This window comes from Scyliorhinus torazame, chromosome 2 (assembly GCF_047496885.1).
Source record: "Scyliorhinus torazame isolate Kashiwa2021f chromosome 2, sScyTor2.1, whole genome shotgun sequence".
NCBI classification, from domain to species: domain Eukaryota; kingdom Metazoa; phylum Chordata; class Chondrichthyes; order Carcharhiniformes; family Scyliorhinidae; genus Scyliorhinus; species Scyliorhinus torazame.
This window is the reverse complement of record NC_092708.1, coordinates 6,991,729-7,017,508: the sequence shown is the minus strand read 5'-3', so window position 1 is coordinate 7,017,508 and position 25,780 is coordinate 6,991,729.

Genomic DNA, 25,780 nt, shown 5'->3' with positions numbered 1-25,780 from the left:
TGAACTGGCCTCTCTGAGCTGAACTGGCCTCTCTGAGCTGAACTGGACGCTCTGAGCTGAACCGGCCTCTTTGAGCTGAACCGGCCTCTGAGCTGAACCGGCCTCTCTGAGCTGAACTGGCCGTTCTGAGCTGAACTGGCCTCTTGAGCTGAACCGGCCTCTCTGAGCTGAACTGGCCTCTCGGAGCTGAACTGGCCTCTGAGCTGAACCGGCCTCTCGGAGCTGAACCGGCCTCTCGGAGCTGAACCGGCCTCTCGGAGCTGAACCGGCCTCTCGGAGCTGAACCGGCCTCTCTGAGCTGAATTGGCCTCTCTGAGCTGAACTGGCCTCTCTGAGCTGAACTGGCCTCTCTGAGCTGAACCGGCCTCTCTGAGCTGAACCGGCCTCTCTGAGCTGAACTGGACGCTCTGAGCTGAACTGGACGCTCTGAGCTGAACCGGCCTCTTTGAGCTGAACCGGCCTCTGAGCTGAACCGGCCTTTCTGAGCTGAACTGGCCGTTCTGAGCTGAACTGGCCTCTCGGAGCTGAACCGGCCTCTCTGAGCTGAACCGGCCTCTGAGCTGAACCGGTCTCTCTGAGCTGAACCGGCCTCTCTGAGCTGAACCGGCCTCTCTGAGCTGAACCGGCCTCTCTGAGCTGAACCGGCCTCTCGGAGCTGAACTGGCCTCTGAGCTGAACCGGCCTCTCGGAGCTGAACTGACCTCTGAGCTGAACCGGCCTCTCGGAGCTGAACCGGCCGCTCTGAGCTGAACCGGCCGCTCTGAGTTGAACCGGCCTCTCGGAGCTGAACCGGCCTCTCTGAGCTGAACTGGCCTCTCTGAGCTGAACTGGCCTCTGAGCTGAACCGGCCTCTCTGAGCTGAACCGGCCTCTCGGAGCTGAACCGGCCTCTCTGAGCTGAACTGGCCTCTCTGAGCTGAACTGGCCTCTCTGAGCTGAACCGGCCTCTCTGAGCTGAACCGGTCTCTCTGACCTGAACCGGCCTCTCTGAGCTGAACCGGCCTCTCTGAGCTGAACCGGCCTCTCTGAGCTGAACCGGCCTCTCTGAGCTGAACCGGCCTCTCGGAGCTGAACTGGCCTCTCTGAGCTGAACCGGCCTCTCGGAGCTGAACCGGCCTCTCGGAGCTGAACCGGCCTCTCTGAGCTGAACTGGCCTCTCTGAGCTGAACTGGCCTCTCGGAGCTGAACCGGCCTCTCGGAGCTGAACCGGCCTCTCTGAGCTGAACTGGCCTCTCTGAGCTGAACTGGCCTCTCTGAGCTGAACCGGCCTCTCTGAGCTGAACCGGTCTCTCTGACCTGAACCGGCCTCTCTGAGCTGAACCGGCCTCTCTGACCTGAACCGAACTCTGAGCTGAACCGGCCTCTCTGAGCTGAACCGGCCTCTCGGAGCTGAACCGGCCTCTCTGAGCTGAACCGGCCTCTCTGAGCTGAACCGGCCGCTCTGAGCTGAACCGGCCTCTCGGAGCTGAACCGGCCTCTCTGAGCTGAACCGGCCGCTCTGAGCTGAACCGGCCTCTCTGAGCTGAACCGGCCTCTCTGAGCTGAACTGGCCTCTGAGCTGAACCGACCTCTCTGAGCTGAACCGGCCTCTCGGAGCTGAACTGGCCTCTGAGCTGAACCGACCTCTCTGAGCTGAACCGGCCTCTCTGAGCTGAACCGGCCTCTCTGACCTGAACCGACCTCTCTGAGCTGAACTGGCCTCTGAGCTGAACCGGCCTCTCTGAGCTGAACCGGCCTCTCTGAGCTGAACCGGCCTCTCGGAGCTGAACCGGCCTCTCGGAGCTGAACCGGCCTCTCTGAGCTGAACCGGCCTCTCGGAGCTGAACCGGCCTCTCGGAGCTGAACCGGCCTCTCGGAGCTGAACTGGCCTCTGAGCTGAACCGGCCTCTCGGAGCTGAACCGGCCTCTCGGAGCTGAACCGGCCTCTCTGAGCTGAACCGGCCTCTCGGAGCTGAACCGGCCTCTCTGAGCTGAACCGGCCTCTCTGAGCTGAACTGGCCTCTGAGCTGAACCGGCCTCTCGGAGCTGAACCGGCCTCTCGGAGCTGAACCGGCCTCTCTGAGCTGAACCGGCCTCTCTGATCTGAACCGGCCTCTCTGAGCTGAACCGGCCTCTCGGAGCTGAACTGACCTCTGAGCTGAACCGGCCTCTCTGAGCTGAACCGGCCTCTCGGAGCTGAACCGGCCGCTCTGAGCTGAACCGGCCTCTCTGACCTGAACTGGCCTCTGAGCTGAACCGGCCTCTCTGAGCTGAACCGGCCTCTCTGAGCTGAACCGGCCTCTCGGAGCTGAACTGACCTCTGAGCTGAACCGGCCTCTCGGAGCTGAACCGGCCGCTCTGAGCTGAACCGGCCGCTCTGAGCTGAACCGGCCTCTCTGAGCTGAACTGGCCTCTCGGAGCTGAACCGGCCTCTCGGAGCTGAACCGGCCTCTCTGAGCTGAACCGGCCTCTCTGAGCTGAACCGGCCTCTTTGAGCTGAACCGGCCTCTCTGAGCTGAACCGGCCTCTCGGAGCTGAACCGGCCTCTTTGAGCTGAACCGGCCTCTCTGAGCTGAACCGGCCTCTCGGAGCTGAACCGGCCTCTTTGAGCTGAACCGGCCTCTCGGAGCTGAACCGGCCTCTCTGAGCTGAACTGACCTCTGAGCTGAACCGGCCTCTCGGAGCTGAACCGGCCTCTCTGAGCTGAACCGGCCTCTTTGAGCTGAACCGCCCGCTCTGAGCTGAACCGGCCTCTCTGAGCTGAACTGACCTCTGAGCTGAACCGGCCTCTCTGAGCTGAACCGGCCTCTCGGAGCTGAACTGGCCTCTTTGAGCTGAACTGGCCTCTCTGAGCTGAACTGACCTCTGAGCTGAACCGGCCTCTCTGAGCTGAACCGGCCTCTCGGAGCTGAACTGGCCTCTTTGAGCTGAACCGGCCTTGACGGGTCTTTTTCTATTCGCAAAGCAAGAACCGGATTCCAATGAATATCACAGACATCAGAGGAGGTCATTCAGCCTAACTGGTCGCTTATTATTCTAACCCTTCTTGAATATCTCTGAAAAAAGGCATGTTGCTGAAGTTTTTTATCGTGCACGCATCAGGACAAACACACAAATACCAAATTTCAAACAATCACAACAAATTATACTGCAGGGTGCTGATTGGTTAGCAAATCAATTTTTTTTTTTAAAGTACCCAATTGCTTTGCTTTTCCAAATAAGGGGCAATTTAGCATGGCCAATCCACCTACCCTGCGCATCTTTGGATTGTGGGGGTGAGACCCACGCAGTCACGGGGAGAATGTGCAAACTCCACACGGACAGTGACCCAGGGCTGGGACCGAACCCGCGTCCTTGGCACCGTGATGGCAAATCAATTCTGATTGGCTGAGGCAATGGAGTAAGTAACAGGGAACTATCGGCTCCCCAAGCTTCCAGGTAATTCAAAAATTGTGCACGGCTTGAACCGATTCCTTTTGTTTGCACAGAATGTCTCCTGTATCTGGCTGTGCATCACTTCCAGTAAGAGTAAATGAGCCATACTACAAGCTCATGTGAGTATCTTAAATTGAGGATGATAAGGAAGGGATGGCATAGTGGTATTGTCGCTGGACGAGCAATCCAGAGAATCATGCCGTGTGGACCCGGGTTCGAATCCCGCCTCGGGTCATGTCTGCATGGAGTCTGCATGTTCTCGCCGTGTCTGCGTGGGGTTCCTCCGGGTGCTCCGGTTTCCTCCCACAGTCCAAAGATGTGCAGGTTAGATGGATTGTCCAAACAGGTTGGCGGGGATAGGGTGGAGGTGTGAGTTTAAGTAGGCTTTTTCCAAAGGCTGGTGCAGACTCGATGGGCCGAATGGCCTCCTTCTGCACTGTAAATTCTATGATTTTTAAACTGCTACTATGCAGTGGCTAAATGAGTGGTAATTTCCACAAACAGGAAGCTCAGCCACTCGGCACTTCTGGCTGGAGATTGTTGCGAATGCCTCAGCCTTGTCTTTTGCACAGATGTGCTGGGCTCCTCCATCATTGAGGACGGGAATATTTGTGGAGCCTCCTCCTCCAGTGAGTTGTTTAATTGTCCATCGCCATTCACGGCTGGATGTGGCAGGACTGCAGAGTTTGGATCTGTTGCCTTCGTTGTGGAATCGCTTCGCTCTGTCTATTACTCGCTGCTTATGCTGTTTGGCTCACAGTCCTGTGTTGTAGCTTCACCAGGTCGACACCTCATTTTCGGTATACCTGATGTTGCTCCTGACATGCTCTCCTGCTCTCTTCATTGAACCAGGGTTGATCCCCTGGCTGGGTGGTAATGGGAGAGTGGGGGATATGCCCGGCCATGAGGTTACAGATTGTGGTTAAATACAATTCTGTATGCAGGGGGCCATCACTGCAGCACAGTGGTTAGCACTGTGGCTTCACAGTTCCAGGGTCCCAGGTTCGATTCCCGGCTTGGGTGACTGTCTGTGCGGAGTCTGCACGTTCTCCCCGTGTGTGCGTGGGTTTCCTCCGGGTGCTCCGGTTTCCTCCCTCAAGTCCTGAAAGACATGGGGCAGGATTCTCCGACCCCCCGCCGGGTCGGAGAATCGCCAGGGGGTGGCGTGAATTCCGCCCAGGCTGGCTGCCGAATTCTCCGGCGCCGGAGATTTGGCGGGGGCCCCCCCGACGATTCTCCGGCCAGCGTTGGGCCGAATGGCCGCCCGTTTTTTTGCCAGTCCGGCCGGCGTAAATTAGAGTAGGTCCTCACCGGCGGGACCTGGCGGTGCGGGCGGCCTCCAGGGTCCTCGGGGGGGGGGGATCTGACCCCGGGAGGTGCCCCCACGGTGGCTTGGCCCACGATCGGGGCCCACCGATCCGCGGGCGGGCCTGTGCCATGGGGGCACTCTATTCTTCCGTGTCGGTCGCTGTGGTGCTTCGCCATGGCCGATGCGGAGACGAACCCTCCCGCGCATGCGCCAACTCGCCCCGGCTGGCAGAGGCCCTTCGCGCTGGTTGGCGTGGTGCCAAGTCCCTTCCCCGCCGGCGCAAACCACTCCGGCGCCAGCCCAGCCCCTGAAGGTGCGTAGGATTCGCCACTCCTTCGCGCCGGGACCCCCCGCCCCGCCGGGTAGGGGAGAAGCCCGCCCGAGCTGTGAGGTAATTTGGACATTCTGAATTCTCCCTCCGTGTACCCAAGCAGGCACCGGAATGTGGCAACTTGGGGCTTCTCACAGTAACTTCATGTAATGTAAGCCTACTTGTGACAATAATGATGATTATTATTATTATTCGGCTGCTGCTGATGGCCCACACCACCTCATGGATGCCCAGTCTTGAGTTGCTCGGTCTGTTTGAAGTCTATCCCATTTAGCACGGGGGTAGTGCCACACAACACAATGGAGGGTATCCTCAATGTGAAGACGGGACTTTGTCTCCACAAGGACTGTGCGATGGTCACTCCTACCGATACTGTCATGTTTGTACTATATAAAAATGATTTGGAGGAAAATGTAACTGGTCTGATTAGTAAGTTTGCAGACGACACAAAGGTTGGTGGAATTGCGGATAGCGATGAGGACTGTCAGAGGATACAGCAGGATTTAGATTGTTTGGAGACTTGGGCGGAGAGATGGCAGATGGAGTTTAATCCGGACAAATGTGAGGTAATGCATTTTGGAAGGCCTAATGCAGGTAGGGAATATACAGTGAATGGTAGAACCCTCAAGAGTATTGACAGTCAGAGAGATCTATGAGTACAGATCCACAGGTCATTGAAAGGGGCAACACAGGTGGAGAAGGTAGTCAAGAAGGCATACGGCATGCTTGCCTTCATTGGCCGGGGCATTGAGTATAAGAATTGGCAAGTCATGTTGCAGCTGTATGGAACCTTAGTTAGGCCACACTTGGAGTATAGTGTTCAATTCTGGTCGCCACACTACCAGAAGGATGTGGAGGCTTTAGAGAGGGTGCAGAAGAGATTTACCAGAATGTTGCCTGGTATGGAGAGCATTAGCTATGAGGAGCGGTTGAATAAACTCGGTTTGTTCTCACTGGAACGAAGGAGGTTGAGGGGAGACCTGATAGAGGTCTACAAAATTATGAGGGGCATAGACAGAGTGGATAGTCAGAGGCTTTTCCCCAGGGTAGAAGGGTCAATTACTAGGGGGCATAGGTTTAAGATGAGAGGGGCAAGGTTTAGAGTAGATGTACGAGGCAAGTTTTTTACACAGAGGGTAGTGGGTGCCTGGAACTCGCTACCGGAGGAGGTGGTGGAAGCAGGGACGATAGTGACATTTAAGGGGCATCTTGACAAATACATGAATAGGATGGGAATAGAGGGATATGGACCCAGGAAGTGTAGAAGATTGTAGTTTAGTCGGGCAGCATGGTCGGCACGGGCTTGGAGGGCCGAAGGGCCTGTTCCTGTGCTGTACTTTTCTTTGTTCTTTGTTCTTTGACACATTAACTCCAGACTCCCAGAATGCCTAGATCCACTGCAATTCACATACCGCTGCAACCGGTCCACATCAAACACCATCTCCCGGGCCCTACACTCACCTCGGAGCATCTCGACAACAAGGACTCCTACATCAGACTCCTATTTATTGACTCCAGCTCCGCCTTCAACACCATAATCCCAGCCAAACTCATATCAAAGCTCCAAAACCTAGGACTTGGCTCCTCACTTTACGGCTGGTTTAGCACAGTGGGCTAAACAGCTGGCTTGTAATGCAGAACAAGGCCAGCAGCGAGAGTTCAATTCCCGTGCCAGCCTCCCCGAACAGGCGCCGGAATGTGGCGACTAGGGGCTTGTAGCCGACTTGTGACAATAAGCGATTATTATTATAACTGGGTCCTCGACTTTCTGACCCACAGACCACAAACAATAAGGATAAACAGCACCTCCTCCACAATAGTCCTCAATATCGGGGCCCCGCAAGGCTGCGTACTTAGCCCCCTACTATACTCCCTATACACACACGACTGCGTGGCAAAATTTGGCTCCAACACCATCTACAAGTTTTCCGATGACACAAACATAGTGGGTCGGTGTCATGGGAATGTCACTTTAAGAAATGTTTGTCTGCTCAAGTGGCCGCAGTGATGGGTGGAGCTGAGCTCTGGCTCTGCTTTTTAGTTTCGCTTTGAGGAAAAGCTTGGGTGTGTCTGTGTTTTTTGCTTTTGTTTTAGTGTTGGAGCTGCAGCCAGCCAAATAAGGTGTAATGTTGATCTCACTGCCATGTAAAGACTATCTCTTGATCATTTGGTGAATTCAGAGTAATAACAGCTCTCAGTAGAGAATTTAAACCTGATGTGCTTCTGTAAAAAGGGTTTTTGTCTTATGGATGTTAAACGGAAAGTTTAAGGATTACTTAGTGTTGTATTCTTTGGGGGTTGTGTTTGAATTGATGGTTATTAAGATGTTCACTGTATGTTTTAAAAAGGTTAACTGAGTTCATAGAATAAACATTGTTTTGCTTTAAAAGTTACTTTTAAATTTCTGCTGCACCACACCTGTAGAGTGGGCCGTGTGCTCCCCATACCACAATCTGTTAAAAGTTGTGGGTCAGGGGAACTCCATGATACACTTTGGGGTTCTCTAAACCCTGGTCCATAACAGTCGGATCTCAAACAACGATGAGTCCGAATACAGGAGGGAGATAGAGAACCTAGTGGAGTGGTGTAGCGACAACAATCTCTCCCTCAATGCCAGCAAAACTAAAGAGCTGGTCATTGACTTCAGGAAGCAAAGTACTGTACACACCCCTGTCAGCATCAACGGGGCCGAGGTGGAGATGGTTAGCAGTTTCAAATTCCTAGGGGTGCACATCTCCAAAAATCTGTCCTGGTCCACCCACGTCGACGCTACTACCAAGAAAGCACAACAGCGCCTATACTTCCTCAGGAAACTAAGGAAATTCGGCATGTCCACATTGACTCTTACCAACTTTTACAGATGCACCATAGAAAGCATCCTATCGGGCTGCATCACAGCCTGGTATGGCAACTGCTCGGCCCAGGACCGCAAGAAACTTCAGAGAGTCGTGAACACCGCCCAGTCCATCACACAAACCTGACTCCCATCCATTGACTCCATCTACATCTCCCGCTGCCTGGGGAAAGCGGGCAGCATAATCAAAGATCCCTCCCACCCGGCTTACTCACTCTTCCAACTTCTTCCATCGGGCAGGAGATACAGAAGTCTGAGAACACGCACGAACAGACTCAAAAACAGCTTCTTCCCCACTGTCACCAGACTCCTAAATGACCCTCTTATAGACTGAACTGATCTCTTCACACATCTTCTCCACTGAGCAGTCCGACACTCCGTACGCTTCACCCGAGGCCTGTGTCTATGTATTTACATTGTGTATTTATTGTGTGTCCTGTGTTTTTCATGTACGGAATGATCTGTCTGGGCTGTACGCAGAACAATACTTTTCACTGTACCTCAGTACACAGGACAATAATCAAATCCGATCGAAGACAGGTACACCTGCAGCAGGCAGCTTGGGGAGAATGAGGTCAAGTATGTTTTTCCCTCTTGTTGGTTCCTCACCACCAGCTGCAGTCCCAGTCTCGCAGCTCTGTCCTTTAGGACCCGGCCAGCTGGGTCTGTGGTGGTATCACTGAGCCACTCTTGCTGATGGGCATTGAAGGCCCCACCCAGAGTGCATTCTGCGTCCTTGCCACCCTCCGAGCTTCCTCCAAGTGCTGTTCAACACGGAGGGGCACTGATTCATCAGCTGATGGGGGCCGGTACGTGGTGATCAGCAGGAGGTTTCCTTGCCCATGTTTAACCTGAAGCCTGGGGTCCCGAGTCGATGTTGGGGACTCCCAGGGGAACTCCCCCCCGACTGTATCCCACTGTGCCACCCGCCACCTCTGCTGGGTCTGTCCTGCCGGTGAGACAGGACATACCCAGGAATGGTGAGGGTGGTGTCTGGGACATAGTCACACTCACAGAATCATACCGTACAGACAACGTCCGTCTGTTGCTGACCAGTCTGTGAGAAGCTCTCCCAACTCTGCCACAAGCCCCCAGGTGTTAGTGAGGAGGAGTTTGCAGGGTCGGCAGGGCTGGGTTTGTCGTTGTCGTTTCCGGTGCCAGGGTCGATGCCGGGTGTTCCGGCCGCTTTCATTCCTTTTTTTAAGGCCTTGGAACAAACAAAGAACAAAGAAAAGTACAGCACAGGAACAGGCCCTTCGGCCCTCCAAGCCCGTGCCGACCATGCTGCCCGTCTAAACTAAAATCTTCGACACTTCCTGGTCCGTATCCCTCTATTCAGGGCAGCACGGTAGCACAGTGATTAGAACAATTGCCTCACAGCTCCAGGGTCCCAGGCTCGATTCCCGGCTTGGGTCACTGTCTGTGGGGAGGATGTTCCTCCCCGTGTGTGCGTGGGTTTCCTCCGGGCGCTCCGGTTTCCTCCCACAGTCCATAGATGTGCAGTTTAGGTGAATTGGCCATGATAAATTGCCCCTTAGTGTCCAAAATTGCCCTGAGTGCCGGGTGGGGTTACTGGGTTATGGGGATAGGGTGGAGGTGTGGACCTTCGGGGGTGCTCTTTCCAAAGAGCTGGTGCAGACTCGATGGGCCGAATGGCCTCCTTCTGCACTGTAAATTCTATGATCTTAACTATGATCTACTCCCATCCTATTCATGTATTTGTCAAGATGCCCCTTAAATGTCACTATCGTCCCTGCTTCCACCACCTCCTCTGGCAGCGAGTTCCAGGCACCCACTACCCTCGGTGTCAAAAACTTGCCTCGTACATCTCCTCTAAACCTTGCCCCTCACACCTTAAACCTATGCCCCCTGGTAATTGGAGCTGTTTAGCACAGGGCTAAATCGCTGGCTTTGAAAGCAGACCAAGGCAGGCCAGCAGCATGGTTCAATTCCAGTAACAGCCTCCCCGAACAGGCGCCGGAATGTGGCGACTAGGGGCTTTTCACAGTAACTTCATTTGAAGCCTACTTGTGACAATAAGCTATTTTCATTTCATTTTCATTCATTTCATTTCATTCAATTGACCCCTCTACCCTGGGGAAAAGCCTCTGATTATCCACTCTATGCCCCTCATAAATTTGTAGACCTCTATCAGGTCGCCCCTCAACCTCCGTCGTTCCAGTGAGAACAAACCGAGTTTATTCAACCGCTCCTCATAGCTAATGCCCTCCATACCAGGCAACATCCTGGTAAATCTCTTCTGCACCCTCTCGAAAGCCTCCACATCCTTCTGGCAGTGTGGCGACCAGAATTGAACACTACGCTCCAAGTGTGGCCTAACTAAGGTTCTATACAGCTGCAACATGACTTGCCAATTCTTATACTCAATGCCCCGACCAATGAAGGCAAGCATGCTGTATGCCTTCTTGACTACCTTCTCTACCTGTGTTGCCCCTTTCAGTGACCTGTACACCTAGATCTCTCTGAATGTCAATACTCTTGAGGGTTCTACCATTCGCTGTATATTCCCTACCTGGATTAGACCTTTAGAAATGCATTACCTCACATTTGTCCGGATTAAACTCCATCTGCCATCTCTCCGCCCAAGTCTCCAAATGATCTAAATCCTGCTGTATCCTCTGACAGTCCTCATCGCTATCCGCAATTCCACCAACCTTTGCGTTGTCCGCAACTTACTAATCAGACCAGTTACATTTTCCTCCAAATCATTTATATATACTACAAACAGCAAAGGTCCCAGCACTGATCCCTGCAGAACACCACTAGTCACAGCCCTCCAATTAGAAAAGCACCCTTCCATTGCTACTCTCTGCCTTCTATGACCTAGCCAGTTCTGTATCCATCTTTCCAGCTCACCTCTGATCCCGTTAACTTCACCTTTTGTACCAGTCTGCCATGAGGGATCTTGTCAAAGGCCTTACTGAAGTCCATATAGACCACATCCACTGCCCTTCCTGCATTAATCATCTTTGTGACCGCCTCGAAAAACTCTATCAAGTTAGTGAGACACGACCTCCCCTTCATAAAACCGTGCTGCCTCTCACTAATACGTCCACTTGCTTCCCAATGGGAGTAGATCCTGCAGCAATTTCCCTATCACTGCGTAAGGCTCACCGGCCTGTAGTTCCCGGGATTATCCTTGCTACCCTTCTTAAACAGAGGAACAACATTGGCTATTCTCCAGTCCCCTGGACATCCCCTGAAGACAGTGAGGATCCAAAGATTTCTGTCAAGGCCTCAGAAACTTCCTCTCTTGCCTCCTTCAGTATTCTGGGGTAGATCCCATCAGGCCCTGGGGACTTATCTACCTTAATATTTTTCAAGATGCCAAACACCTCGTCTTTTTGGATCACAATGTGACCCAGGCTATCTACACACCCTTCTCCAGACTCAACATCTACCAATTCCTTCTCTTTGGTGAATACTGATACAAAGTATTCATTTAGTACCTCGCCCATTTCCTCTGGCTCCACACATAGATTCCCTTGCCTATCCTTCAGTGGGCCAACCCTTTCCCTGGCTACCCTCTTGCTTTTTATGTACGTGTAAAAGGCCTTGGGATTTTCCTTAACCCTATTTGTCAATGTCTTTTTGTGACCCCTTTTAGCCCTCCTGACTCCTTGCTTAAGTTCCTTCCTACTTTCCTTATATTCCACACAAGCTTCGTCTGTTACCAGCCTTTTAGCCCTGACAAATGCCTCCTTTTTCTTTTTGACGAGGCCTACCTGAGGTCTCTATGAGGTCTCTCATATCCAAGGTTCCCGAAATTTGTCATATTTATCCTTCTTCCTCACAGTAACATGCCGGTCCTGTATTCCTTTCAACTGACATTTGAAAGCCTCCCACATGTCAGATGTTGATTTACCCTCAAACATCCGCCCCCAATCTAGGTTCTTCAGTTCCCGCCTAAAATTGTTATAATTAGCCTTCCCCCAATTTAGTAAATTCACCGAGGACCACTCTTATCCTTGTCCACCAGCACTTTAAAACTTACTGAATTGTGGTCACTGTTCCCGAAATGCTCCCCTACTGAAACTTCTACCACCTGGCCGGGCTCATTCCCCAATACCAGGTCCAGTACAGCCCCCTCCCTAGTTGGACTGTCTACATATTGTTTTAAGAAGCCCTCCTGGATGCTCCTTACAAACTCCGCCCCGTCTAAGCCCCTGGCACTAAGTGAGTCCCAGTCAATATTGGGGAAGTTGAAGTCTCCCATCACCACAACCCTGTTGTTTTTACTCTTTTCCAAAATCTGTCTACCTATCTGCTCCTCTCTCTCCCGCTGGCTGTTGGGAGGCCTGTAGTGAACCCCCAACATTGTGACTGCACCCTTCTTATTCCTGATCTCTACCCATATAGCCTCACTGCCCTCTGAGGTGTCCTCCCGCAGTACAGCTGTGATATTCTCCCGACCCAGTAGCGCAACTCCGCCACCCCGTTTACATCCCCCTCTATCCCGCCTGAAACATCTAAATCCTGGAATGTTTAGCTGCCAATCCTGTCCTTCCCTCAACCAGGTATCTGTCATGGCAACAACATCATAGTTCCAAGTACTAATCCAAGCTCTATGTACATCTGCCTTACCTGTTATACTTCTTGCATTAAAACATATGCACTTCAGGCCACCAGTCCCGCTGTTTTCAGCAACATCTCCCTGTCTGCTCTTCCTCAGAGCCATAGTGTCCCTATTCCCTAATTTTTTCATCTTCTGACCTATTGCTCTGGTACCCACCCCCCTGCCATACTAGTTTAAACCCTCCCGTGTGATACTAGCAAACCTCGCGGCCAGGATATTTATGCCTCTCCAATTTAGATGCAACCTATTCTTCTTATACAGGTCACACCTGCCCCGGAAGAGCTCCCAGTGGTCCAGATAACTGAAACCCTCCCTCCTACACCAGCTGTTTAGCCACGTGTTTAGCTGCTCTATCTTCCTATTTCTAGCCTCACTGGCACATGGCACAGGGAGTAATCCCGAGATTACAACCCTAGAGGTCCTGTCTTGTAACTTTCTGCCTAGCTCCCTAAACTCCTGCTGCAGGACCTCATGCCCCTTCCTGCCTATGTCGTTGGTACCAATATGCACCACGACTTCTGCCTGTTTGCCCTCACCCTTCAGGATGCCCGCTACCTGTTCTGAGACATCCTTGACCCTGACACCAGGGAGGCAACATACCATCCTGGCATCTCTTTCACGTCCACAGAAGCGCCAATCTGTGCCCCTGACTTTCGAGTCCCCGTTGACTAGTGCTCTTCTGCGCCATGACCCTTCCTGCTGAACATCAGAGCCAGCCGTGGTGCCACTGCTCTGCCTGCTGCTGTTTTCCCCTGATAGGCTATCCCCCCCCCCGACAGTATCCAAAGGGGTATACCTGTTCGAGAGGGGGACAACCACAGGGGATTCCTGCACTGACTGCCCGCCCTTTCTGGTGGTCACCCATTTCTCTGCCTGCACCTTGGCTGTGACCACATTTATATAACCGCGATCTATGACGCTTTCCGCCACCTGCATGCTCCTCGGTGCATCCAACTGCTGCTCCAACCGAACCACACGGTCTGTGAGGGGCTGCCATTGGTTACACTTGCTGCAGATGTAGTCGACCGGAACGCTGGAAGCGTCCCAGATCTGCCACATCTCACAGTTGGAGCACTGCACCCCGCTGAGTGACATTTGCGCACTAATTAATTAATTTGAAGTAAACACTTGAATTATTGTTAGATTGTGTTACAATTAACGATATGGCCCTGACGCTAGATGATTTTTACTGTAAATTTAAATACTCAATACCGATCTCTGCCCTCAGGTTTAGTTACTCCACTATGTAGTTAATCAAGTAGATTTGTTTTGCAATAATATATTTTTTTCAAATTAATAGATTTCCAACCAGCCAACCAGGTCACAGCTTTACTGTGATGTCACTTCAGTTTTTCCCCCACATACAATTTGAAAAGGTAATAAAAATCACTCACCATATTTTGTGAGGGCCACGAAGAATCCAGCACGAGTTGAAGGATAGAAAGAAATAACATTTATTTACAATAACCTATATACACAACAGCAGTAACTCCCTTGCTGCTCACTCCTCTCTAGCTGGTTCCAAACTGGCCAGCTTTATTTATGCAGGGAATCTGCTAATGATTTCTCCGCCCCCCCCCCCCCCTCATTGGGGAAGCTCATACTCCCAAAGGATTGTGGGATTGCCATTAGTCCCCAGCCAGTAGTAAGTAGGCAGGTTAGAACACCTTCCCGGGATGCTCTCTGGTTCTCTCCCAGCAGATTCACAGTTACAAGCCAGAAGAAAGAAAACAAAACAATGGGGGAAAAGCACCTCCTCCCACTCTGCCCCGAATTACCAAGTTCCAATCCCCACTCTGGCTGTCTCCCACTCAGGATGTCTCGACTAAACCCTGCGCAAGCTTTCTGAGTTCGCTTTGTGCCTGCCTTTGATACAGAACTCAGCTCACCGAAGAGTGTCTTTGAGTATTTAAGTATCAAGAACATTTCTGTGTGTCTGGAGGTAAATGTAAGCCAGACCAGGAAACCCAGTAACCTTCCCTGGAAGATATTAATGAACCAATGGGTTTTGTTTTTAACCATAATTGAAAAAGGTCACCATGATTGAGACTAGTTTTTAACTCCAGATTTATTGATTCAATTTAAATTTCACCAGCTACCAGCTGTGTGCTTGCTGGAAGTGGGCAGCACAGTGGGCAGCACGGTGGCACAGTGGTTAGCACTGTTGCTTCACAGCTCCAGGGTCCCAGGTTCGATTTCAGCTTGGGTCACTGTCTGTGCGGAGTCTGCACGTTCTCCCCGTGTGTGCGTGGGTTTCCTCCGGGTGCTCCGGTTTCCTCCCACAGTCCAAAGGTGTGCAGGTTTGGTGGATTGGCCGCGATAAATTGCCCTTAGTGTCCAAAAAGGGTAAGTGGGGTTACTGGGTTACGGGATAGGGTGGACGTGTGGGCTCAAGTAGGGTGCTCTTTCCAGCGGACAATGCCGATTCGATGGGCTATAATTCTAAGTGATACACAGTCAAACACAGGGACCCGAACATAACCTGCAAACAAAAAGAATATGTTCAAGCTTTGTACCTTCCCACAGGGAACTTTAGGAGCCTGTGGTTTCCTGATGCTTTCTCCATTGCAATGCCGTAGCCAATCAGACTTGACGTGCCACCCAATCAGCATCCTTTTTTCCTGTAGTATAAGTTGTTGTGATTGTTTGATATTTGGTATTCTTCTGTTTGTCCTGATGGGTGCAAGTTTGGATTGGATTGGATTGGACTGGATTGGATTGGATTGGATTTGTTTATTGTCACATGTGCCGAGGTACAGTGAAAAGTATTTTTGTGAGCAGCTCAACAGATCATTAAGTACATGAGAAGAAAAGGGAATAAAAGAAAATACATAATAGGGCAACACAACATATACAATGTAACTACATAAACACCGGCATCGGATGAAGCATACAGGGTGTAGTGTTAATGAGGTCAGTCCATAAGAGGGTCATTTAGGAGTCTGGTAACAGTGGGGAAGAAGCTGTTTTTGAGTCTGTCCGTGCGAGTTCTCAGACTTCTGTATCTCCTGCCCGATGGAAGAAGTTGGAAGAGTGAGTAAGCCGGGTGGGAGGGATCTTTGATTATGCTGCTCGCTTTCTCCAGGCAGCGGGAGGTGTAGATGGAGTCAATGGATGGGAGGCAGGTTCGTGTGATGGACTGGGCGGTGTTCACGACTCTCTGAAGTTTCTTGCGGTCCTGGGCCGAGCAGTTGCCATACCAGGCTGTGATGCAGCCCAATAGGATGCTTTCTATGGTGCATCTGTAAAAGTTGGTAAGGGTTAATGTGGACATGCCGAATTTCCTTAGTTTCCTGAGGAAGTATAGGCGCTGTTGTGCTTTCTTGGTGGTAGCGTCGACATGGGTGGACCAGGACAGATTTTTGGAGATGCGCACCCCTAGGAATTTGAAGCTGCTAACCATCTCCACCTCGGCCCCGCTGATGCTGACAGGGGTGTGTACAGCACTTTGCTTCCTGAAGTCAATTACCAGCTCTTTAGTTTTGCTGGCATTGAGGGAGAGATTGTTGTCGCTAAAGCACTCCACTAGGTTCTCTATCTCCCTCCTGTATTCTGACTCGTCGTTATTTGAGATCTGTCCCACTATGGTCGTATCATCAGCAAACTTGTAGATGGAGTTGGAACCAAGTTTTGCCACGCAGTCGTGTGTGTACAGGGAGTAGAGTAGGGGGCTAAGTACGCAGCCTTGCGGGGCCCCGGTATTGAGGACTATTGTGGAGGAGGTGTTGTTGTTCATTCTTACTGATTGTTGTCTGTGGGTCAGAAAATCGAGGACCCAGTTGCAGAGTGGGGAGCCAAGTCCTAGGTTTTGGAGCTTTGATATGAGCTTGGCTGGGATTATGGTGTTGAAGGCGGAGCTGTAGTCAATAAATAGGAGTCTGATGTTGGAGTCCTTGTTTTCAAGATGCTCTCGGGATGAGTGTGAGGCCAGGGAAATGGTGTCTGATGTGGACCGGTTGCAGCGGTATGCGAATTGCAGTGGATCAAGGCGTTCTGGGAGTATGGAGGTGATGAAAGTTCAGCAACATGTCTCTGTCTACAGAAATATCTTTCTGTTCTTTTCTGTCTCACTCAATAAGACATAGGGTGAGGTCAGGAGAGTGGGTTTCCGACTCCCCAAAGCCTGCCTACAAGGCACAAGTCAGGAGTGTGCTGGAATCCTCTCCACTTGCCTGGATGAGCGCAGCTCGAACAACACTCAAGTAGCTCAACACCATCCAGGACAAAGCAGCCCCGCTTGATTGCTCCCCTTCCACAAACATTCAAACCCTCCACCACCGACGCACAGTGGCAGCCGTGTGCACCATCCACAAGATTATCATAGATTATCATAGAATTCACAGTGCAGAAGGAGGCCATTCGGCCCATCGAGTCTGCACCAGCTCTTGGAAAGAGCACCCTACCCAAGATCAACACCTACACCGTATCCCCAGAACCCAGTAACCCCACCCAACACTAAGGGCAATTTTGGACACTAAGGGCAATTTATCATGGCTAATCCACCTAACCTGCCCATCTTTGGACTGTGGGAGGAAACCGGAGCACCCGGAGGAAACCCACGCAAACACGGGGAGGCTGTGCAGACTCCGCACAGACAGTGACCCAAGCCGGAATCGAACCTGGGACCCTGGAGCTGTGAAGCAATTGTGCTACCCACAATGCTACCGTGCTGCAGTAACTCACCGAGGTTCCTTAGACAGCACCTTCCAAACCCACGACCACAACCATCTGGAAGGACAAGAGCAGCAGATACCTGGGAACCCCACCACCTGGAGGTTCCCCTCCAACTCACTCACCACCCTGACTGGGAAATATATCGCCGTTCATTCACTGTCGCCGGGGGGCAACATCCTGGAACTCCCTCCCTAAGAGCACAGTGGGTGTACCTACACCTCAGGGACCGCAGCGGTTCAAGAAGGCAGCTCACCCCCACCTTCTCAAGGTCAGTTAGGGAGGGGCAATAAATGCTGGCCGAGCTAACGCTCCATGAAAGAGGTAAAAAATAAATAGCGCACATCCCACGGCCGACACTCTGGACACAGACAAGCAAACAGCCTCATACATACTCCACACATCCTCGTTCAGAATGTGTGCAAACACACTTGCACACACACACATATGGCATATGCATGTGTACACGTGTGTACACATCGACAAGAATGTATGCGTGTACATATATACTCCAAGAGGCCATCGTGGCTACCACAAGGGATTGAATCACTGACTGATTCTCCCAAACCAGAGCAAACGGCTACAGCACCTGGGTCTGACCACAAATTCATGAAATGAAAATGAATATCGCTTATTGTCACAAGTAGGTTTCAAATGAAGTTACTGTGAAAAGCCCCTAGTCACCACATTCCGGCGCCTGTTCGGGGAGACTTGTACAGGAATTGAACCGTGCTGCTGACCTGCCTTGGTCTGCTCTCAAAGCCAGCGACTTAGCCCTGTGCTAAACAGCTCCTGAACTATGGAGATGTCTGTCGATAGATTTAATATAAAATTAGGCAATGTTTCCCTGTTCTGGCTCTTCCCACACCTGTGATAGAAGAGCAGTTACTACTTTCCGTTTGTGAACTTTCAAAAAGGAAATTGTTTGAAATATTCAACAGCTTCCTCTTACTGAGGAGAGCAGAGGGTCTGTGTGACTGATCGAACACGGGGGGGGTGTCTGTGTGACTGATCGAACACGGGGGGGGGGAGGAGGGTCTGGGTGTGACTGATCGAACACGGGGGGGGGGGGGTGCAGGGTCTGGGTGACTGATCGAACACGGGAGGGGGGGGTGCAGGGTCTGGGTGACTGATCGTACACGGGGGGGGGGTGGGTCTGGGTGACTGATCGAACATGGGGGGGGGCAGGGTCTGGGTGACTGATCGAACACGGGTGGGGGGGCGCAGGGTCTGGGTGACTGATCGTACATGGGGGGGGTGGGTCTGGGTGACTGATCGAACATGGGGGGGGGGCAGGGTCTGGGTGACTGACCGAACACGGGGGGGGGGGGCAGGGTCTGGGTGACTGATCGTACACCGGGGGGGGTGGGGGGGTGGGCAGGATCTGGGTGATTGATCGTACACGGGGGGGGGGGGGTCTGGGTGACTGATCGAACATGGAGGGGGGTAGGGCCTGGGTGACTGATCGAACACGGGTGGGGGGGCGCAGGGTCTGGGTGACTGATCGAACACGGGGGGGTGGGCAGGGTCTGGGTGACTGATCGAACACGGGGGTTGGGGCAGGGTCTGGGTGACTGATCGAACAGGGGTGGGGGGGCACAGGGTCTGGGTGACTGATCGAACACGGGGGGGGGGTGGCAGGGTCTGGGTGACTGATCGAACACGGGGGTTGGGGCAGGGTCTGGGTGACTGATCGAACACGGGGGGGGGGGCGCAGGGTCTGGGTGACTGATCGAACACGGGGTGTGTGGTGGAATGTATTAGGGGTAATATGGTACGCCACATGTCGCCAGGCTATTGGTGGAGGGATGCCAGGTCCTGATAGGATCTGCCACCTACTGGACTCCACCCAGAAATGCCAGTATAAGAACCCAGTTTTTCCCTCCAATTCCCTCAGCAGCTGCATTCTGTAACCACGCTGCTGGGGATAAAGTTCTGCTTAATAAAGCCTTCAATTGACATTACCTCAACCTGCCTCGCGTCATATTGACGGTGCTGCAGGGGGTGGGGCAGGGTCTGGGTGACTGATCGAACACGGGGGGTGGGGCAGGGTCTGGGTGACTGATCGAACACGGGGTGGGGGGGGAGCAGGGTCTGGGTGACTGATCGAACACGGAGGGTGGGGCAGGGTCTGGGTGACTGATCGAACACGGCGGGGGGGGGGGGCGGGGGGCAGGGTCTGGTTGACTGATCGAACACGGGGGGGGAGGGTCTGGGTGACTGATCGAACACGGGGGGGGGGGGTCTGGGTGACTGATCGAACACGGGGGGGCAGGGTCTGGGTGACTGATCGAACACGGGGGGGGGGGGTCTGGGTGACTGATCGAACATGGGGGGGGGCGCAGGGTCTTGGTGACTGATCGAACACGGGGGGGAGGGGCGCAGGGTCTGGGTGACTGATCGAACACGGGGGGAGGGGCGCAGGGTCTGGGTGACTGATCGAACACGGGGGGGGGGGTCTGGGTGACTGATCGAACACGGGGGGGGGCAGGGTCTGGGTGACTGACCGAACACGGGGGGGGGGGGCAGGGTCCTGGGTGACTGATCGAACACGGGGGGGGGGTGTCTGTGTGACTGATCGAACACGGGGGGGGGGGGGAGGAGGGTCTGGGTGTGACTGATCGAACACGGGGGGGGGGGGGTGCAGGGTCTGGGTGACTGATCGAACACGGGAGGGGGGGGTGCAGGGTCTGGGTGACTGATCGTACACGGGGGGGGGGGTGGGTCTGGGTGACTGATCGAACATGGGGGGGGGCAGGGTCTGGGTGACTGATCGAACACGGGTGGGGGGGCGCAGGGTCTGGGTGACTGATCGTACATGGGGGGGGTGGGTCTGGGTGACTGATCGAACATGGGGGGGGGGCAGGGTCTGGGTGACTGACCGAACACGGGGGGGGGGGGGGCAGGGTCTGGGTGACTGATCGTACACCGGGGGGGGTGGGGGGGTGGGCAGGATCTGGGTGATTGATCGTACACGGGGGGGGGGGGGTCTGGGTGACTGATCGAACATGGAGGGGGGTAGGGCCTGGGTGACTGATCGAACACGGGTGGGGGGGGCGCAGGGTCTGGGTGACTGATCGAACACGGGGGGGTGGGCAGGGTCTGGGTGACTGATCGAACACGGGGGTTGGGGCAGGGTCTGGGTGACTGATCGAACAGGGGTGGGGGGGCACAGGGTCTGGGTGACTGATCGAACACGGGGGGGGGGTGGGCAGGGTCTGGGTGACTGATCGAACACGGGGGTTGGGGCAGGGTCTGGGTGACTGATCGAACACGGGGGGGGGGGGCGCAGGGTCTGGGTGACTGATCGAACACGGGGTGTGTGGTGGAATGTATTAGGGGTAATATGGTACGCCACATGTCGCCAGGCTATTGGTGGAGGGATGCCAGGTCCTGATAGGATCTGCCACCTACTGGACTCCACCCAGAAATGCCAGTATAAGAACCCAGTTTTTCCCTCCAATTCCCTCAGCAGCTGCATTCTGTAACCACGCTGCTGGGGATAAAGTTCTGCTTAATAAAGCCTTCAATTGACATTACCTCAACCTGCCTCGCGTCATATTGACGGTGCTGCAGGGGGTGGGGCAGGGTCTGGGTGACTGATCGAACACGGGGGGTGGGGCAGGGTCTGGGTGACTGATCGAACACGGGGTGGGGGGGAGCAGGGTCTGGGTGACTGATCGAACACGGAGGGTGGGGCAGGGTCTGGGTGACTGATCGAACACGGCGGGGGGGGGGGGCGGGGGCAGGGTCTGGTTGACTGATCGAACACGGGGGGGGAGGGTCTGGGTGACTGATCGAACACGGGGGGGGGGGTCTGGGTGACTGATCGAACACGGGGGGGCAGGGTCTGGGTGACTGATCGAACACGGGGGGGGGGGTCTGGGTGACTGATCGAACATGGGGGGGGGGCGCAGGGTCTTGGTGACTGATCGAACACGGGGGGAGGGGCGCAGGGTCTGGGTGACTGATCGAACACGGGGGGAGGGGCGCAGGGTCTGGGTGACTGATCGAACACGGGGGGGGGGGTCTGGGTGACTGATCGAACACGGGGGGGGGGCAGGGTCTGGGTGACTGACCGAACACGGGGGGGGGGGCAGGGTCTGGGTGACTGATCGTACACCGGGGGGGTGGGGGGGTGGGCAGGATCTGGGTGATTGATCGTACACGGGGGGGGGGGTCTGGGTGACTGATCGAACATGGAGGGGGGTAGGGCCTGGGTGACTGATCGAACACGGGTGGGGGGGCGCAGGGTCTGGGTGACTGATCGAACACGGGGGGGGTGGGCAGGGTCTGGGTGACTGATCGAACACGGGGGTTGGGGCAGGGTCTGGGTGACTGATCGAACAGGGGTGGGGGGGCACAGGGTCTGGGTGACTGATCGAACACGGGGGGGGGTGGGCAGGGTCTGGGTGACTGATCGAACACGGGGGTTGGGGCAGGGTCTGGGTGACTGATCGAACATGGGGGGGGGGGCGCAGGGTCTGGGTGACTGATCGAACACAGGGTGGGGGGGGGGGACCGGGGTCTGGGTGACTGATCGAACACGGGGTGTGTGGTGGTATGTATTAGGGGTAATACGGTACGCCACATGTCGCCAGGCTATTGGTGGAGGGATGCCAGGTCCTGATAGGATCTGCCACCTACTGGACTCCACCCAGAAATGCCAGTATAAGAACCCAGTTTTTCCCTCCAATTCCCTCAGCAGCTGCATTCTGTAACCACGCTGCTGGGGATAAAGTTCTGCTTAATAAAGCCTTCAATTGACATTACCTCAACCTGCCTCGCGTCATATTGACGGTGCTGCAGGGGGTGGGGCAGGGTCTGGGTGACTGATCGAACACGGGGGGTGGGGCAGGGTCTGGGTGACTGATCGAACACGGGGTGGGGGGGAGCAGGGTCTGGGTGACTGATCGAACACGGAGGGTGGGGCAGGGTCTGGGTGACTGATCGAACACGGCGGGGGGGGGGGGCGGGGGCAGGGTCTGGTTGACTGATCGAACACGGGGGGGGAGGGTCTGGGTGACTGATCGAACACGGGGGGGGGGGGTCTGGGTGACTGATCGTACACGGGAGGGGGGAGGGTCTGGGTGACTGATCGAACACGGGGGGGCAGGGTCTGGGTGACTGATCGAACACGGGGGGGGGGTCTGGGTGACTGATCGAACATGGGGGGGGGCGCAGGGTCTTGGTGACTGATCGAACACGGGGGGAGGGGCGCAGGGTCTGGGTGACTGATCGAACACGGGGGGAGGGGCGCAGGGTCTGGGTGACTGATCGAACACGGGGGGGGGGGGTCTGGGTGACTGATCGAACACGGGGGGGGGGTCTGGGTGACTGATCGAACACGGGGGGGGTCTGGGTGACTGATCGAACACGGGGAGGGGAGGACCTGGGTGACTGATCGTACACGGGGGGGGGTGGGTGCAGGGTCTGGGTGACTGATTGAACACGGGGGGGCGGAGGGGTCTGGGTGACTGATCGAACACGGGGGTGACAGGGTCTGGGTGACTGATCGAACACGGGGGGGGTCTGGGTGACTGATCGAACACGGGGGGGGGGGTCTGGGTGACTGATCGAACACGGGGTGGGGTCTGGGTGACTGATCGAACACGGGGGGGGGTTCTGGGTGACTGATCGAACACGGGGGGGGGGTCTGTGTGACTGATCGAACACGGGGGGGGGGGGCAGGGTCTGGGTGACTGATCGAACACGGGGGGGGGGCAGGGTCTGGGTGACTGATCGTACACCGGGGGGGGCGGTGGGCAGGATCTGGGTGATTGATCGTACACAGGGGAGGGGTGGGTCTGGGTGACTGATCGAACATGGGGGGGGGGGTGGTAGGGCCTGGGTGACTGATCGAACAGGGGTGGGGGGCCGCAGGGTCTGGGTGACTGATCGAACACGGGGGGGGGTGGGCAGGGTCTGGGTGACTGATCGAACACGGGGGTTGGGGCAGGGTCTGGGTGACTGATCGAACACGGGGGTTGGGGCAGGGTCTGGGTGACTGATCGAACACGGGGGGGGGGGGGCGCAGGGTCTGGGTGACTGATCGAACACAGGGGGGGGGGGGGGACCGGGGTCTGGGTGACTGATCGAACACAGGGTGTGTGGTGGTATGTATTAGGGGTAATACGGTACACCACGTGTCGACAGGCTATTGGTGGAGGGATGCCATGTCCTGATAGGATCTGCCACCTACTGGACTCCACCCAGAAATGCCAGTATAAGAACCCAGTTTTTCCCTCCATTTCCCTCAGCAGCTGCATTCTGTAACCACGCTGCTGGGGATAAAGTTCTGCTTAATAAAGCCTTCAATTGACATTACCTCAACCTGCCTCGCGTCATATTGACGGTGCTGCAGGGGGTGGGGCAGGGTCTGGGTGACTGATCGAACATGGGGGGTGGGGCAGGGTCTGGGTGACGGATCGAACACGGGGTGGGGGGGAGCAGGGTCTGGGTGACTGATCGAACACGGAGGGTGGGGCTGGGTCTGGGTGACTGATCGAACACGGCGGGGGGGGGGGGGGGCGGGGGCAGGGTCTGGTTGACTGATCGAACACGGGGGGGGGAGGGTCTGGGTGACTGATCGAACACGGGGGGAGGGAGGGTCTGGGTGACTGATCGTACACGGGGGGGGAGGGTCTGGGTGACTGATCGAACACGGGGGGGCAGGGTCTGGGTGACTGATCGAACACGGGGGGGGGTCTGGGTGACTGATCGAACATGGGGGGGGCGCAGGGTCTGGGTGACAGATCGAACACGGGGGGAGGGGCGCAGGGTCTGGGTGACTGATCGAACACGGGGGGGGGGTCTGGGTGACTGATCGAACACGGGGGAGGGTCTGGGTGACTGATCGAACACGGGGGGGAGGATCTGGGTGACTGATCGTACACGTGGGGGGGGTGCAGGGTCTGGGTGACTGATCGAACCCGGTGGGGGTGAGGGTCTGGGTGACTGATCGTACACGGGGGGGGAAGGGTCTGGGTGACTGATCGAACACGGGGGGGGGGGTGCAGGGTCTGGGTGACTGATCGAACACGGGGGGGGCGCGCAGGGCCTGGGTGACTGATCGAGCACGGGGTGGGGGAGGGTCTGGGTGACTGATCGAACACGGGGGTGGCAGGGTCTGGGTGACTGATCGAACACGGGGGGGGGGGGGTCTGGGTGACTGATCGAACACGGGGGGGGGGGGGCAGGGTCTGGGTGACTGATCATACACGGGGGGGGCAGGGTCTGGGTGACTGATCGAACACGGGGGGGGGTCTGGGTGACTGATCGAACACGGGGGGGGGTCTGGGTGACTGATCGAACACGGGGGGTGCAGGGTCCGGGTGACTGACCGAACACGGGGGGGGCAGGGTCTGGGTGACTGATCGAACACGGGGGGGGGTGGAGTCTGGGTGACTGATCGAACACGGGGGGGGGGGTCTGGGTGACTGATCGAACACGGGGGGGGGGGGGGGGGGAGGGTCTGGCTGACTGATCGAACACGGGGGGCGGGCAGGGTCTGGGTGACTGATCGAACACGGGGGGTGCAGGTTCTGGGTGACTGATCGAACACGGGGGGGGGGGTCTGGGTGACTGATCGAACACGGGGGGTGGCAGGGTCTGGGTGACTGATCGTACACGGGGCGGGGGAGCGGTCTGGGTGACTGATCGAACATGGGGTGGGGGGGCAGGGTCTGGGTGACTGATCGAACACGGGGGGGGTGTCTGGGTGACTGATCGAACACGGGGGGGGGGGTCTGGGTGACTGATCGAACACGGGGGGGGGGGGGGGGGCAGGGTCTGGCTGACGGATCGAACACGGGGGGGGCAGGGTCTGGGTGACTGATCGAACACGGGGCGGGGGTTCTGGGTCTGGGTGACTGATCGAACACGGTGGGGGTGAGGGTCTGGGTGACTGATCGTACACGGGGGGGGGGAGGGTCTGGGTGACTGATCGAACACGGGGGTGGCAGGGTCTGGGTGACTGATCGAACACGGGGGGGGGGGGGTGCAGGGTCTGGGTGACTGATCGAACACGGGGGGGGCGCGCAGGGCCTGGGTGACTGATCGAGCACGGGGTGGGGGAGGGTCTGGGTGACTGATCGAACACGGGGGTGGCAGTGTCTGGGTGACTGATCGAACACGGGGGGGGGGGTCTGGGTGACTGATCGAACACGGGGGGGGGAGCAGGGTCTGGGTGACTGATCATACACGGGGGGGGCAGGGTCTGGGTGACTGATCGAACACGGGGGGGGGTCTGGGTGACTGATCGAACACGGGGGGGGTCTGGGTGACTGATCGAACACGGGGGGTGCAGGGTCCGGGTGACTGACCGAACACGGGGGGGGCAGGGTCTGGGTGACTGATCGAACACGGGGGGGGGGTGGAGTCTGGGTGACTGATCGAACACGGGGGGGGGGTCTGGGTGACTGATCGAACACGGGGGGGGGGGGGGCAGGGTCTGGCTGACTGATCGAACACGGGGGGGGGGGCAGGGTCTGGGTGACTGATCGAACACGGGGGGTGCAGGTTCTGGGTGACTGATCGAACCCGGGGGGGGGGGGGGTCTGGGTGACTGATCGAACACGGGGGTGGCAGGGTCTGGGTGACTGAT